This window comes from Ambystoma mexicanum, chromosome 7p (genome assembly GCF_040938575.1).
Source record: "Ambystoma mexicanum isolate Mex_15411 chromosome 7p, UKY_AmexF1_1, whole genome shotgun sequence".
Classification (NCBI taxonomy): domain Eukaryota; kingdom Metazoa; phylum Chordata; class Amphibia; order Caudata; family Ambystomatidae; genus Ambystoma; species Ambystoma mexicanum.
In genome coordinates, this window is record NC_090939.1 from 232,347,982 (window position 1) to 232,362,340 (window position 14,359).

At 44.9% G+C, this 14,359-nt stretch overlaps 1 protein-coding gene across 1 annotated transcript in view; it reads right to left on the bottom strand.

Moving 5' to 3' along the window:
• Positions 1-10,056, bottom strand: part of LOC138525856 (carbonyl reductase [NADPH] 1-like) — a 130,447-nt gene extending 120,391 nt beyond the window's left edge. The window contains exon 1 of the mRNA XM_069636123.1: positions 9,978-10,056. The gene's annotated coding sequence lies outside the window, so the exon portion shown is untranslated. The remainder of the gene's footprint in view (positions 1-9,977) is intronic.
• Positions 10,057-14,359: the final 4,303 nt, after the last annotated feature.

Sequence of the window (14,359 nt, forward strand, 5' to 3'; positions counted from 1 at the left end):
CCACGGCAAAGCGGAAGAACTTCATGTGCCTGGGACGGAGAGCCACGTGGTAATAAGCATCCTGGAGATCCAGAGATGTCATCCAATCCCCCTTGAATAACATTGGACGAATGTTCTGTAAAGTCTCCATTTTGAAGTGTTCCTTCTGGATAAAGCAGTTCAGGACTTTGAGGTCCAGAATTAGACGATACTTCCCCGAACGTTTGGGGACCAGGAACACCCGCGAGTAGAACCCCAAATCCTGAACAGGGAGAGGAACGGGCATGATGGGACTAATTTGGAGAGAGCGGCGTCCATGGCCAACCTCTTGAGCCGAAACCTGGGAACCAAAGTCTGAACCATAAAATGCTGGACAGGAGGAGACAGGAAATGCACTTGATAACCCATTTGCACTGTGTCCAGAACCCATGAGTCGGAACAACACTTTTCCCATACTGGAAAAAACTGCCGGAGCCGCCCACCCACCGGCAATTCCTAACCGTCAGGATTTAGGTGCCGGACCAGGACACGAAGAGCGTGGAGGACCCCGACATCCCCTAGTTCTCCAAAAAGGAATGTGATGAGGAGCCAGGGAAAGACCTGCTGGTCATTGGACCAGCACCAGAGGAAGACTTCTTGGCCGTTGAAGGAGGCTTGCATCGAAGTTTGTCAACATGTTTGTCCACCCTAAAAACTTTGTGCACCTTATCCTCAAGGGAATCTCCAAAAAGCCTGGACCCAGTGAAAGGAAGTTTCAGGGCAGCCGCCTTCTGAGACCCATCAGTCTTCCAGTCCCTCAGGTGCGAATGCCTCCGGGCAGATACACCAGCCCCCATGGCCATGGCTGAACCACGCACCCCATCAAAAGCCAGATCGGCCAAAAGTTCAACCTGTCTCTTCATGTCTGTAAGCAAAGGGGCACAATCAGAGCCTTCATTGACAGCCTTCTCCAACTTCCTGAAACCATTCAGCACTGTTTCAGAAGTGTGGGAACTGTAGATATTCGCTCAAAGGGCCAGATACACCCCTTCATGAACCTTCTTAAGGCTGGAATTAACTAGGCGGCCCACTGGATCCCGGACGGCCGCCTCCTCGGCCGACATAGAGAAGTGACCCAACCAGGCTGACGAGGATATCGTCGACCTCAACTGTATCAGACAGAAAAGTCTCGCCCTTCAATGGGTAAAGTTTGGACATGAAGCGGGGCATTGCAATCTTCTCCGGGTCATGCCATTCCCGAAGGATTTTATCCCGGATATTGGAAACCAATGGCAACCCCATTTTAGGGGTATGCCTATACTGGCAAATAGAAGGGTCGGCCCCCTCCAAAGTACGAGGGGCTCCGAAAATCCCATGCAAACCTCAACTTGAGCAAGCACCTCCTCCACTCCCTCTCTGTCCAGATACTTCCCTTCTGCATCAGCCGATGATGAACATGAAGAGGCCAATGACTCTGTGCCAGAAGAAGAGCAGGATTAGGAAGACAGACACCTGCGATTGTGTCCATGTGTATGTGTGCGACTCCCTCTATGATGCTTAAGTAGCTTCTTCAACTCCTTTCTGGTCAGGGAAATACGCTTAGTCTTCTTCTTTCTCTTTCTGTATAACTCAGGAGAAGAAGATGAAGATGAAGAAAGGACCAGATGCCTGCTCTTTGCAGAATGTTTACCCATGTCGAGTATTTCCATAAACAGTGACAAAAGGAAGCCTGCTTCATCACCAAAGCCCTCTGTACACTGAACCAAGGCTCCACATACAAACAATGGCCAACTTGCCTTACCCACATTCAAATAGAGGCCAGAAAGAACAACAACCAATAGGAGTACAACAATTAATTCCTATGGCAACAATGCTTGCAGCACCAGAGGTGGAGCCCACCCACCTCCGGAGCATGTGGATCAAACAAAAAAAAGTAGCCGCCAAGCCGCGCACAGCCGCCCGTGCAGCACGGCCATACAACAGGAAAAACATGCCCCCAAACTCCTTACCTTAACCCGGTCCTTTTCCAAGGACCCAGGCCACGATGCACTGTGCTGGCCATAGCCCAGCAGAAACCAGGCAAGGCAGCCTGACTCGACCGCTTTCCGGGCCCCGCAGGGAACCCAGGAGTCTTGCCGCACCTCAGGGAGCTGAAGGCCCCGCCACACACTCTCTTCTGGTGCAGTCCAGCTTGCCTCTAACCCCAAGGAGGATACTGCTTAGCAGGCCCACCTTCCTAGACTCACAGGGAAGGGCTCTCCCCTGGAAGACAGAATCGCTTGATTCGTCACAGTACCTATCAAAAAAACATGCCTTCCTTTAAGACGCTGAAAGTGAGCACAAAATAATACTACTTTTAAGGCTAAGTTTACGTCTATGATATATGTTAGTTTGACAAACACAAAATGAGAGCTCACATTCATGTGGTGAATTGCCAACCGGGAAGGGTGTGAAAGCTGTTTTGTTGTTTTATTTTTAATAAAATGATGCAGGTAATTCAGTCTCTGAAAGGGAAATCTGCTGATCAAATTCCCCTTTCATACGTGTCATACCAAAAGCATGCAGTGTACTTGTGCCTTGCTGCATAAGCAGCCTCATCTGCAGCACCTGCTCTACAAGTGGCACAAAGAAGGTTCAGGTCACGGAGTCCATTTGACAGCTATTCGACAGCCAGGTTTCTGCAGTGCAGGGACTGAATTTAAGATATGCACCCCTGTACCAAAACTATCATCATAAGTAGCCCATGCTGGTGGCAGGGTAACCTAGAAAAGAAGCCATGCCCAAGTTAAGGCATGGAGCATGGCCCTACTTCTAATCATTGCAGTAACATCCAATTCGATATCAGACGAGTCAGTTCCTGTGAGCCAGTTTAGCTGTGGAAGATGTTTATTTTGGCAAGACAGGACAGCAATGTGAATGGCCATGCCTCCACTTTGATCTCTTTAAGAGGGTATAACGCACACACCCCCAGAAACAGCCACACAAAAGGCAGTTGTCCTGGGACCAGGCATTAAAGGAGCACACCCATTCTAAAGGTAGTAGCCTCACACCAAGGTGTTATTTTTCTAAATGTCTTTGATCCTAGAGAGAAGGGAAGGGGCAGGGTTATAGGGGAAGACATCCACCATCTTGTTTCTCTCTGCCTCTCTCTTTCTGGTCTCCTCCACTTCCTCTAGACTACAGCAAAGCACTGTAGGTGTGATGCTGCAAGGGCAAAGTATGTTTCTTTTAAGAACAGGGATTGGACTACTAAGGCAGGCTAGCTTTCGTCTAATCACCTGTGGGCTTTTATCTTTAAAAGAAGTACTCACACCACTTTTTTTAATCATCTTTTGGACTCCAACCCTTTCAATAAGATTTAATTGGACCGCTGTGGGGAGAGTTGTTCCAGTGAGGTGAACACTGAGTGTGCAAGGCAGAGGCAAATCGCTGTCCCCTAACCATCCCCAGGTACAATTGGGGGGGTGAACCTGCTAATGGACAGCCAGAAGAGTACCCAGGACCTCACTGTGCTGAAATACCCCTGCAGTTGTGTGCAGCCTCCCCAGTGTTTGGGAAACTAGAAAAGGACTAATCTTATCCCCAAGCCCAGGGACTCACACCACCCCGAAATCAAAGATAGCCGGGATCCTGGTGCTTTTCGCGTTTAATTGCTTGGAGACATGTTTCAAGAACCGTTTGACACATTGAACGACCAGGATTCTCTGTTGGTGCCTTTTGCACTCTCCTGATCCTCAAATTGCTCTCACAGCGCCAAGAGGTCTGGTTTGGTGCTGCCGGACCACAAAGAACTGCAAAAGGTACTATTGACTGCTAACTGCATCCTTGGTCAATTGTTGCACCCTAAGGACGAGTTAGGCCATTTTTATCCCTTTTACACCCAAAAACATATCCTTTTAAAGAATACTAGCTGATATACCCACTGTTGCCCAGGCTTTCTTTTCCTCATAGGTACAGGTCACTCTGCACAATTTGGTGCAGATTGATGACGATGGTATGGAATTGTATAAGGAACAACGCTTTGACAAGCCACAAATAAATGTTGACTTTTGCTGAAATCCGGGGTGAAAGGGGTGGGGTGTCCAAATGTCATGTAGCCAGTAATGTAAAGAGGGTCCTGTGAAGATTTGCTATAGTGTGGAATTGTATAGGGTACATAGGCGAAATCACAAACACAGCGACTTTATCTGAAATACGGGGAAAAGGGTGGGGTTTCCAGATGTCATGTAGCCAGTAATGTCTGCAGGGTTCTAACAGGGGTGACTGTGCAAACAAACCCACATATATATATATAAATAAATAAATAAATAAATAAATATATATAGAGAGAGATAGAGAGAGAGAGAGAGAGAGAGAGAGAGAGAGAGAGAGAGAGAGAGAGAGAGAGATTGAGAGATTCTCACTTGCTAAACACACACACAGATTACTGCTGCATCTTGATCTCTTTTCTTATTCTGTGTTCTTTCCTCAGGGGTGTGTTTTGTGTAGTTTGTATAGTTAATTATTATTGTACATGGCATGTTTAATTAAAGTATGTATATTTGTATAGAACCTAGATAGGACATTCCAATATTTTGGACTGTTATACTTCACTGTTTGGGTTGCTACAGAACCACATTCACATTTCTCTTTAGAGAATAGCCTTCCCTCAGACCACATTAACACAAAAGGCAAAGGTGTATCTCTTAACTGTGCCCATTTTACCTTTATGATTGTTTTGTTGAATTGTGAGGGCTCAGTAGCGTGCAGAAAGAAAAAAGACTTTGGCTCTCTGGCCAGCGGTGCGGGCTGCACACCCTTATTCCACTACTCAGTGGCGTAGTTCAAAAATAATAATAGAAAAAATTCTTGAATTGATTCCTTTTTTCAAAGAGAAATTTTTAATAAATCAAACTTCATTCACTTGCTTTAAATCAAAGATAAATTGTAATGGCAGAATTCATCACATCTGCGGCCTATGCATTTCGGGTCGAAAAACCCTTCTTCAGGGCCTGTGATTACACCTTTTCTTATAATACTCGGTCTCAACTCTCTTCACATAATTCCATATTGCGAACAAATCAACATTGCATTAAACAATCAAACACAAATATCATAATTCACCAACATCAATAAAACATTTGCATATAAACATATCAGGTGCATATGTCAAAGAAGAAAAAACACAGTAGCAATAGTACATTACCCCATTTCCATTCGGATGATGCAAATCCCATGAACCATGTCAAGGTCGGAAAATGTTGAAAATAAAAAATTAAAAAATAATAACAGATAACGAAAATAATGTAAAATCATAATAAAGAAAAAAAGAAAGTAATCATCAGTGCGGTGTCCACAGTATACCTCAATGTATCCATAACAATATTTAACTCTCAATACATCTGCCAAAACGGTATCACTAACCTTCAAAACATCAGAGCTGAAAGAAAAACCAGCACGTCCACCCGTGCTGAAAGAATATCTGATCAGCAGTCGTCTCTGTAACGAGAACGGCCGCGTGTTAGTTAATACATTCCGGCTACAAATTCAAAAGAATACTATGGGCCTCATTACACGGTAGGCGGTAAGGGTTTACCGGTACCGGTATTTTACCGCTACCGGTAAACCCTTACCGCCTTACTACGAGGTCCCTTTGCGGGTTGGTACATTAACGCCTGCTTTTAGCAGGCGTTAAAAAACGAACCCGCAAAGGGACTGGGGTGCTAATTACAGTACCGCAATTTGCGGTACCGTAATTAGCGCCTTCCCCATTCCCATTATGCCTTATGGGGCCAAAATGGGAATGGGGAAGGGCAATGGAGGAAGGAGGAATTACCGCCTTCTCAACCTTGGAATAGGGCGGTAATTCCCCTTTCCTCCAAGGCGGTACCGGTAAATTACCAGCATGAACCATGGCGCTAATAGCGCCATGGTTTACCACCTACCGTGTAATGAGGCCCAATGTCTTCAAGTGCACCAGTTACTTACATATTTCGTTAACCAACTATATTCTTCAGGACCTGGTTGGTCCGACTGTATGCCTGCCACTTTCCCATGCGGTCATGTCCGCAGGAGACTAACGCATGCAACTCGGTCTCTGTAATGAGATCGAGCGCGTATAAGTACACTTAAGTTATTCTGCGTGCTATCCTATTCGTGTTCCTATTCCATTTCACTTACTTGTAACTAGAATAGCAGCAATCTGCCGGAGCTGAGCGCGTTGACACGCTTCCTCAGCAATGTCTGTAGAAAAGTGTTGTGGCAGCAACCTGTTGCTAAGGCAACCATTGCTTTGTATAGAGCGGCCATTTTAGAATCGAACAAATGACTAGCTTTCCTCACGCTTGTTAGGCAACCATATTGGAACGATGTGGTAATAGATGAAACCTAATGTTGTAATAAAACGGAATTCATTCCAATTCATTTAAAAGACGTAACATAATGCTTTTGGACAAAATTTGCCACTTGCTGCAAATTGTGGTAAAATAAAAATTGTCAAAAATTAACTAAAATTAATAAAAATAAAACCACAATAATACAAATAATAATAATACAAAATAAATAATAAAAATGAATGATGAACATAAATATCAAAACCAAACAGAATAAACGAAAATAAAGCTCAAAGATCCATCAAAATGCAAAAAGCATTTCCCTTCCTGTATTTATACTAATGTGCCCAAATATTCACAATTCAGTGTTACTCAACCATAAAACAAAATAGAATTGTTCATAAAAAACAGCGCAGATCTAGCTCCTCGTTCATTCCATCTGGAGCGATCGACCCCATCCTTTCTATCCATTGCACCTCTTTCTGGGCTCTCAATTTCTTCATGTTTCTGTTTTGGCCTTTGGTTGGTATAACTTCCAGAACTGCAAACTTGAGTTGAGTTGAGCGACAGTGTATCCACTGTCATGAAAATGTCTTGCTACTGATGATGCTCTGTTGTTAAGTCTGATACATGATTTATGTTCATTAATGCGAACCTGCACTTTGCGTGCGATTTCTCCTACATAATACTGGGCACAAGGGCACTTGATGGCATATATAACGTTCTCTGACAGGCACGTTGCATGATATTTCAACTTAATCTGCTCTCCTGTTCTAGGGTGGGATATGAGTGGTCCTTTCATTATGTTATATGGCTCAGTAGCGTGCACTCATCCTTGTACTTCTGCAAGGTATAATACAATTTGTCATGCGATGACTATTTTTAACACCATGCAATACGAGAAAAAAATCTTTTTGGTACGTGACTTTCACAATATTTCTTTTATTGTGCTTTTTTAAGTACACATGGTTTAGTGGTGGTGAACATTAGATATTTCAGGATTGCATTATTTTGCATTCTGTGACTTGTCTTCATCCAAGATGTGGAAAATAAATCTACAATGATACTCTTTTGGTTTAACATGTTTCGGTAAAGATGTATGCATTGTCCGATTGTTCTACTATGCGATGTGTGCACTTTGCAAGTAAGCTCTATACGATTTTAGTTTTCTGAAAGTTAAAACATAACTATTTGTACTATGTAAAGCCTGAAAGGTATGTGGTCAATTGTCTAAATTGCACAATGGATTTGAATCCCAGTTTAACCAAATGGTTCGATCCAAAACCCTCCCTCCCAATTAGGCAGATTTCGGCAGTCATTTTTCTCCTCGAGCTGTAAATGAAGTGCAAAAAGCATGTATAAAAGGTTACGAATTGTAAGAGTCATAATTTCCCACTCCAGGAGAAATTACATTTCCACCACCCCATCCGCTCCACCTTTTAAAAACGAATTCACTCCCCCCCAGCATCGGATTTTGATATTGGCGGACATACATTGGCGGATACCCATGACAACTGTTAGCAAAATAGAAATTAATGTAAATGCCTCATGCCATATGCATATATGGTAGGAGGCATTTACCATTACACTACGAAGTAGTAAAAAATGCAAGGAAATGCAGGTCTGTCTGAATTTGCGCTTGGTGGTAAAAGAAATCGAAATTGCATGGATAGCACTGCTAACACTGAAGCGGTAGAGTGAGTGGCCCTCTCCATGCAATTAGCAGAGAAGAAAATTACCAACTTTCCACCAAAGCCATGGTATGCTGCCCTCAGTAAAACTTACCAACTTGTGAGGATGAGCAGGTTTGAAGCCAAGTAATACAGCTGTCTGCTCACTGTTTCAATGATGCAGTCACCCTGTGTCCCTAGGCAGGTTGAGGATTGTAAGATATAATGGGTGGCCTTTCTCTTTGAACTCCCTTGTTCAACCATAGATCATAATTGTTCATTTAGTATTAGTTTTCATTCTGACAATCTTTTCTCTCAAGGCCTACCAACGTTTGTACATTATAATACTGGAGGCAAAACAGTGCAAAAATCAGTCTGTGATTGGACGTCTTTGAAAGAAGGCTGCTGAAGGGACAAACAGTGAAAGAGGGCAGACACATGATTAGTGTGAAGGAAGGGGCAGAGGCAAATAGAAAATTATACAAATAGAGAGTGAGAAACGAAGAGTAAGACACTCTTCAAAGTATGACAAATACTGCTGCCCTGTTCCCAGACCCAGCGGCTTTCCCACGATACTCACCGTTCTGAAGCTAAGTTACGGCACGGACATGCAGCCCACGATTCCATGAGGAAGGAGGCCACTTTCACAAGGCTCTGTCGAGTCTTCTGAAAGTGGTCTTCCATTTGAAGAACGGTTGCTCTGCTCGTGCGTAAAACTCAGAATTAGAACAGGATACTGCCAGCGAGATATGTCCCGAAACAGAGTCATCACATGTACGGGCAACCCACATTTCAACAAGCAACACGCATTTCAACAAGCGGATACTTTCAGTAGACTCAGCATGGGAAACTGAATACCGAATCACCCAAAACTCACATACATGTTGCAGCTGTCCAATGTACAGACATGTATTCCTTAGGGTGAGTAGTATGACCAATCAGAAGTGCAGAGCCCAAGTTCCATAATTCGCTCAAATGTTATTCTATTGAATCACCAGAAGACATGTTTAAAATTGTGGACATTCTTATGTTCTAAGAATGCCCTTTGCTTTTATGCAACTCGCCAGGATTGGGTTCTTCGAAGAGATACAGTATTGCATGGTGATCAGGCTGGGGCCCCATCTCTCTAAGGATGAGAGAGTCCCCCTTCTCCCCCAACACGTAAATGTTTATCTCCGGTTCCGGAAGCACTTCAAAACCTTCCTCTTTGCTTCTGCTTTCTCTCTCCCTCTCCCCTGCTAAATTCTCGACTGAATCTGCACCGAATCTGCAACTGGGCCACTCTCACCGACCTCGGTCCTAGGCCCAGCCACTCTCCTCTTGCACTGCCTCCCTGGCAACCCCTGCACTGAGGGACTGTCTCTGTATCCCTACAGCCCCCCCTTTCCCCAGCACTTGTCTGCACTTACCTTGCACTTGCCACCAGCTGACCCTATTTATTTACTTTATTCTACTTACTTGTACTGCACTTCCCCCCTCCCTTCCCCTTGCACTTTTCCCTTCCCCCTACCCCTGCACTTGCGCGGTCTGAATGACACCTGGCCTAGTAGGATCGTTGTCTGTCTTCCCCTTGTTCCCCCCTCCCTGCCTCGTCGCGCCTTGAAACACTTGTGTATAGGCGCGTTACAAATGCCATATCATATCATATCATATTACAGTACTAGCCACGGCCCACTTAAGCCCACATTGCGGAATACCAGCACTTATTCGTTTCCATTTAAATCACTATGCAATCGGAAAGGTGGATAGGTGTAGCTCAGCTGGTATAGTAAACGAATGCTGTGGGAACATAATAATATTTTCTAAGCTTGAAATAAGCCACGGTGCAAAATCCCTACTTCCCCGCAGAGCCAAGGAGCTTGCCGATGGTGTTATGTTAATTATGGAGAGTGGGAGCGGGACACCACAAAATGAGAGGCATACATAGAAGAAAGCAATTAAGTGTCATTCTACAGCAAACGAGATATGCTCCAAAACGAATCATTACGTTAAAGAAAGGATAGAAAAAGAACGGACGGACGGATCAAACAAAACGTACCTAAGAGCCGCTTGGCAGACGGTCTTGCAGTTTCGCGCAAAGGTGTGCTAATGAAAGCTTTACGCCCCTAAGCGTTGACACAAAACATCATCGTGACTCAGCAGTTTACGTAAGTGAAGAAAAAAAAACGATTCCATGTAGAATCTGCCAGAATCTGCCACTAAGCACAAAGAAATGCAAAATTCCCGCCGTGTTTTACGGTCCTTCGGGTCTGTTACACATCAGTATTGCGAAGCTGTTTATGTCATTTTAACTAAAATCAATAATATAGTTTGAGGGGGAAAAAATAATAATTCCCCTCAATAAATGTAAAACTCGAAATTAACTAAAAACGCATGATAGTTTATGTATAAAAGAAGTTGAAGGTTCACGTTTACCGAGTTAAAACATACACACAAATTCGATCCCGTAGCTTATCAACCAATTCAGATGATGCAACAGCGAATGAAAACATATATAAAAAAAAGTTAACCCAATATTTCTGAGAAAAAAAACCTGGTCCATGTAAAGTATTTCCTCGTGGTAGCGACTAGTTCGCATCCGAGAAAGACCATAGCAACGGCCTTGACAAGATCTCCTCCCACCAGGTAAGTATTCAAGTACTTTATTGCATGGACCCCACAGGCCAGCTCCCACCTCCAGAGTCCCCGATCAACTGGCCCCTGTGGAATGTTGACTCCTGAACCGGCATCAACATTCCACACGCGCCCGTGCACATTACAACATATCCTCTTCCCTTACATAACAATAATATTAACAGGCATGGAATGTTAATGTTAATGTTAATGTTAAAGGACATTTGTACCGCGCACTATCACCACCGTAGTGGTCCCTTGGCGCTCTGGCGGTTCTGAAAGAGGAGGGGAGGTTGAGTTAGTGGGAGGAAGCAGGAAAAGTGCAAGAGAGCAGTGATGTGCTGTTGGCGGCCTCAGCCCGGTGGATCCGTTGGCTGGTCCTGGGGTGTTTGCGGCCGGTAGTTGTCGTGTACTGTTGTGCAAGGCTATGTGTGTTTTTGTTTTGTTGATGCAATGTAGTGAAGTTTGTGCGGTTTGTTGTGCTGTAGGTTTTGGTTGTGTTTGGTTTGGAGTTTGAGAGGTGTATGCAGAAAGGGAAATTGTTAGTAGGGTTGGTTAGTTTGCGTCTCTATCCTGCATTGAAGCGTAGTCTCCCTGTTGCGGCTCTGTCCTGATCTGGGACTGACTGGCATACGGGTTCCATACTCCTCTAGTCCCCACCTCTAACATGCTCTCTGATAGCTCCCCTTATCCTCCATTTAGACTCTAGTGGCCAGTGCATCTGGCAATGACATGCTAACTTCACAAATCTATCCAGACGCGACACAGGCTAGTGTTCGCAGTTCTATCTAAGTGTGGACATGCTAGTATTCACAGTTCTATCTAAGTGTGGACATGCTAGTATTCACAGTTCTAAGTGTGGACATGCTAACATTCACAATTTCATCTGGACGCGACGCAGGCTAATGTTCACAATTCTATCTAAGTGTGGACATGCTAGTATTCACAGTTCTATCTAAGTGTGGACGTGCTAGTATTCACAGTTCTATCTAGGTGTGGACATGCTAATATTCACAGTGGAAGACAACCTGAAATGCAAAACAACAACACAACATGAACGAATGGTGAAATAAACAGTAACATATAGCTGACCTTCATACATGACAACTTATGTTGTAATAATCAGGATCATAATCAAAGCCATTGCACCTAGAATATACAAGATTGCAACACTTAACAAATGTAGTCTCTAAACCTTATGGGAGGCCCACAGTGCCTGGCAAGGCGGCCCCCATCTTGCCCCACATTGGCTTGCTGAGCAGGAACACTCTGACTCTCCACATTCACACCTGACCTAGCAGGGCCTGGAACATCCTCTTCCTGTTCGCACCTGATTACTTGTGAACCCACAGGATCATAGTCCAGAACTGTTTCCTGAGAATCCACACTCAAATGTGCATCTGAACCTCCAGCACGCTTGCCTCCATCCACTACCACCCGTCTCTTACTCCACACAGAGCCATCCTCCAATTGTACATGACCCTTTCCAGTCTTGACAATTCTCCTCGACAGTAAAAACGTGCTATTGCCTTTGTGAACCAACCTAGGATTTTTTATGTACACATCATCCCCAGGCTTAACGCTTAATTCCTTCCTGAATTTCTGGGAAGAAATCATAGCTTCCTGCCACGCCAAGATACTGCGATGTATACCTTGCAAATCCACATTACATGAGCCACCACCACCCAAAGCCAGAGTTCTCAACATTGTACCTGCTTTCCTGCCCCTCATGAGCTCAAATGGAGACCTCCCCGTAGCCACAGCAGGAGTTCTACGATATGCAGCCAGGTACTGTGTCACAACTTCCTGCCAATCCAAACCATTAGCCAAGGCCAATTGTATAGCCGACTTAATAGTACCATTGGCCCTCTCAACCAATCCATTAGCACATGGATTATATAATGCAGTCCGGTGATGGGAAATGGCATGCTGATCCAAAAATTCTCGCATAGCTCTGGACGTGAACTGCACACCATTATCTGTAACTAAGCTGGCAGGTAATCCCTCACGGTCAAATACTTTCCTCAAGAAAGCAATAACAGAATCAGTAGTAACATTAGCACAGGCAGCTACCTCGATCCACCTGGACGTATAGTCCACCAACACCAATAGATATCTACACTCAGGCTGCAAGCATTCAAAAGGACCCATGATGTCCAAAGCCAATTTAGTCCATACTTGCTCAGGAGCATCTACAGGATGTACCGGTTGGGGATGCAGTACCTTACTTTTATCACTGACAGCACACGCCTGACAATCTTTCAGCGCCTGTTCTACATCCTTGTCCATAGACGGCCACCAGTAGTCTTCCCTAAGTCTTCTCTTGGTCAAAGACCGGCCCAAATGACCGACATGCGCCAATTCCACCATTTTACCTCTTAGACTTACAGGGGGAATTAACCTGCCACCTCTGGACACACCCCAAGGACCCTCAGCCAATTCATGCAATACTCGGGCATAGCCTTTCCCATCGGGTTTGTCCTTGACGGTATGCCAACCTTTGACAAGACCCTCCCTGATCCATTTCAATTCAGCATCAGCCTCCGACTCCACATCCCACAACGACTTGTCCACAGCAGAAGAAGCCACATAAGCAACCTGACACCCCTGCAAATCCTCATCTTTCACCAACCTTGCCTGATCGTGACCGTCCGCCTCCATCCCAGGCAAACGGGACAAACAATCCGCCACGACATTAAACTTCCCTGGAAAATACTGCAAAGAGAAATTGTAATCCTGTAGCTCCACCGACCACCTCGCAATCCTCGGGGATACCGCCATGACACCTTTAGTGGAAAACACCTGCCCCAACGGTTTGTGGTCTGTCCTGACTATATACCCCACAGAAATGTCCTGAAATGTTTTGAGGCCCACAATACGGCCAAGGTCTCCCTCTCAATTACCGAGTACCTAGTTTTCACATCTCTCAGTGTCCTGGAGGCAAAAGCCACCGGCATCCATTCACCATCCACCCATTGTTCTAGCACCGCACCCAAACCCACCTCACTCGCATCCACAGTCAGTACAGTCTTGTTTTTTGGATCAAATGACTTCAGGCACGGAGCATTTTCCACATCCCTCTTAACCAGCTCAAATTCCGCCCCGCACTACTCAGACCACACAAATCTGACTGACTTCCTCATCAGAGCCCTCATGGCTACAGTCTTCTCATCATAGTTGGATATAAATTAAACATAATATTCTGCAAGCCCCAGGAAAGCCCTCAGCTGGTCTTTATTGGTCGGATCTGGTGTGTCTCTCAAAACCTGTACCAACTCCCCCTTGGGACTTACACCTTGCGAATTCAGGGTATGACCTAAATAGGTAACCTCATCCACACCCACCTGACATTTGGTTAATTTTACAGTCAGACCTCTATCTTTAAGAATCTGCATGACCTTCCTAACCCTAACATCATGTTCTTCCCTGCTACTGCCCCACACCAAGATGTCGTCCTGGAAATAACTTACTCCAAACACCCCTCCAAACATCTGCTGCATCAACCGTTGGAACACAGCAGAGGCTGAAGCCAGGCCAAATGGCATGCAACAACAACGGTATGCCCCAAAAGGAGTCATAAATGAAGTTAACGGCCTAGTGTCCATATGCAAGTCAATTTGATGGTACGCCGTTGACAAATCAAAGGTGGAAAAATACTTGGCATCCCCCAAAGTCAACAACAACTTGTTAATGTTCGGCAAGGGATGCCGATCCACCCATATGCTAAAATTTAGCTCCCGGAGGTCTACACACATTCCGATGCTCCCATCACCCTTCTTGACCAAAACCACGGGAAACAACCACTCT